Raw genomic sequence first — 3,544 nt, forward strand, 5'->3', positions numbered from 1 at the left:
GGGCGGGAGTCGGCCGCGCGCAGCCGGCAGCCCCCAGCCCCCCGCCGCAGGCCGGGTTGCAATGTGAGACCCGCCGCCACGCCCTCCCGCCTCTCCTGTTGCTCCTGGACGCCGGCCCCTCCGCAGCCGCCAGGGCCCTGCTGCCAAGAAGGTGGAAACGCGCTCCTCCCGCCCGAGGAGCCTGCGGGGGCAGCGCCAGGGCGCGGAACTGTGGGGAGCCTCGGGGTGCTAGCTGGGGGACGTGGGAACGACCTGGGGCGAGCGCAAGGGACAAAAGCTGCAGACCGTGGTGCGCCTATAACTCAGAAGGGGAGGGAAGAGACGGCCATCTGCCCTCCAGAAGGAATCAGACAGGAAGGGCTCAGTAAGTACAGCCATCCACGGAGGACCCCCGACCCGCCCTGGAGCCAAAGGACAGAGCCACTGAGAAGAGGACCCAAAAAAGGCTGCCCAAGTGCCAATAGCCAGGAAAGGAACATACCAGAGGTTCTGGTAGAACCTGGTGCGCACCCCGGACTCTGCCCAGCGCTATTAGGAGGTGGCCCCAAACGAGCCTGGGGCTGAGTTGCTTCGGATGCATGGCGTCTGGGCTGCCTCAGTTTCTCCTAAGAAGCGCAGCGTCCAGAATTCCTCTCTGCCCCTTGCCCAGGGTGGCGCCCACACGGTAGGTCCGCAGGAGGCCCTGTATCCTGAATGGGTTGATTGCCTTGTTCTGTCGTGTTAGTTTTCAACCATGTGCGTCGATATGTTTTTCAGGGATTCGTTTTAGGGATTCTCCTTCTGGGAGTGCCCCAGACCCACGGACTGGATTGGTAAAAGTGTTGTCCCCAGGACATGTTTGTATATTCACTCATGGTATTGCCGTCCCTCTACTCGACTGAAGGGGAAACTCATATCGTCCTCCCCATGGCTGTCCTCTGTGGGACCTCACACTCAACGGCTCGCCAAGTCAAGGGGATCCCGACTGGGTGGCCCCTGCACCCAGCTGTCTCGCTGCCTTGTTAGGGGTACCCATGCCTAGCCTTCTGGTACTTCTGCCGACCTCTTCCTCCACCAATTCCTTCTTTATTCAATCTCCAGTGGATCATCCAAACGGGGACGGTTGTCCTCATCCTCAAAACAAGTTCTGAAGTTGGGTCTGGGTGGCACATGACACCCAAGGTCTTCCCAGACGGTCCCAGTGATGTTGCATCTGCTGGTAGGCCCGATCTGGAAGGATCGGTGGAGATCCCATAGTCTTCTCCTCCCCATGTCCGTGCCTGTTCTCTTCTTGAAGTACTTGCTCAAGTGCATTCTTTGCCGCCCAACTTCATGTCATAGCATTTCCCTTCGTCCCTGCCCGTCCGCGTGGCCCTCTGCTTATACCCATTCACCTACCCGATGACGTGGGTTCAGGCAAAAGAAAGCAATCAGCCAGTCTCCTAATTAAACGGTAACATTGTGAAACCTAGACACTGGTATGGGGATGAGCATACCCGAGGGGCTCGGTGGAATGCATGAACAGAGCGATGACCCGATGATGTTCAATTCTGCTAAGAAACGTGTAGGTTAACTCAGTCCAAGACTTGTACAACCAATGCAGGAATATATCATTATGGATTCTCAGCCACTCCATAATTTAAAAGAAGCAATACTTTGGTGCATTTAATCCTTTTGTTTTGACTTTGGTCTTGGTAGCAGTGTCTGGTTCCTCGGTGGCTAACCACATGGGCAGGATCCATGTTCTACCTGTTGAGTTTCCACAGATGCCAACAACGTTCCTTGAATGCAGAAGGTTTGGAGATGCATGTCGGTTGAGTTAAACTCACCTGTTTGCTCGCTGTTGTCCTATGGGGCAGGTCGGGGAGGGGAGACAATGAAGGGCCGGTCAACCAGCTAGGAGAGCTTGTATCTACCTCTAACGTGCTTGGAGCAGAGGAGTGGTATTGACCTCAATATTGGCCAGAGTCCGTGGACTCTTCCTACTAACCAAACGTGTGGAACTCAGTCGATTTATGGTCCCTCTACGATGCATCAGCTATTACTTTTGCGTGTTCCTACATGAACTACCAATTCTTGCCTTAAACCAAATTTTGACAATAGGTGTGCTGTGGCCTGGACTGTGCCTCCTCCAAGGTTGTATGTGCAAGCCCTACCCCTCCATGGGATGGTATGACCAAGTGGGGCCTTTCGGACGTGACTGGATTGAGATGAGCTCATAAGGATGGAGCCGCCATGATGGGATTCGTACCCTTATAAGTGGAGGAAGAGATTCAAGGTCCCTGTCTCTCTCCACCACGTGAGGTCACAGAGAGAAGACAGCCATCCGTAAGCCAGGAAGAGGGTTCGCTCTAGGACCCATATCTGCCACATTCTTGACCTTGGATTTCCAGCTTCCAGAACCATGGAGAACAAATATTTTGTTCTCTAAGACCCCCTCGCCCCAGCCTATGATACTGTGTTACAAATGTCTAAGCTACAACAATATACTTGGTCATGAACTCTTGCCTACTGTGGTCTTTGATCTATCTACAAGAGACACCTGTTAGCACAAAAACACGCTTTTTAGAGGCCCCGTGATGCCATTTACGGGGGCAGCGACTCCTGGGTGCCGAGATGCCCCAGAGGTAGGCTGGTAGCTGGCAACGTTTGGAAGGCGGTACCTGGAAAAGACATCTCTGAGATGTGTGTGCTCTTGAAATTCAATGCTCGACAGCTGGGCATTCAGATGGAAATCCTGATGGCTTTCCCGGACCAGTCTCCTGCCTCCAGTTCCTGCCCTATACCACACTTTTCTTTTTAGGAACAAAGACATCAGAAATGCTCATGGCACGGAAATCTCTACTGTCCTTTGTGGCGGGAGGACCTGCCGTCCGTGAGGCTCATATCATGAGAACCATAGCACTGTTCCTCTTATGAGAGGGGTCTCGACAACCCCTGGAAAGGCAGAGCAATTGGTAACTGAGTCAGACTCCTGGGCTCAAGCCACCGCGGTACTCTTGCTTGTTCTTTCCAGACCATACCATTCCCCTTCCCTCAAATCAGCTTTTCCGAACATAAAAGAAGGAAAATGACGTCCAACCTGACAAGGGTAGGGTATTGACAATCGGGATAGGACGCAGAGAGAACCCAGGAGCTGCCCCGTGTTAGTGTCTGCCTTCGGGTGAATCTATCCTTACTTGTTTTTAATGCATTCTCGCAGTTTTCACCATCCCCCCTTCCCCCAGTCTTTTCCCCAAAGTGGGATCGCTGGGGGATACACAGTCTGTTTCTTGAATGATGTGAAGCTCATAAGGGTAGTGGGTTTCGAATGGGAGAGTTTAATACTCCAAGAGATGCCGTGCATGGCCAGGGCATGACGTGGCTCTTTGCTCAACAAGGACTTTTAAAGTCAGTTCTGAGTCCCGCGACGGGCCCCCCTCCCTGCTGCTGCCAGGGCTGACCCTCTGTCTTGTGGGATGACCCGCAGACAGAGAAAAACGTCGACTCAGGGAATGTCTACTTGCATAGCTCGGGAATCCAGGGTAAGCCTTCTGCGTCGATGTAGGCTACTGGCAATGTTGCC

Source organism: Martes martes (genome assembly GCF_963455335.1).
Source record: "Martes martes genome assembly, chromosome: X".
In the NCBI taxonomy this organism is placed as follows: domain Eukaryota; kingdom Metazoa; phylum Chordata; class Mammalia; order Carnivora; family Mustelidae; genus Martes; species Martes martes.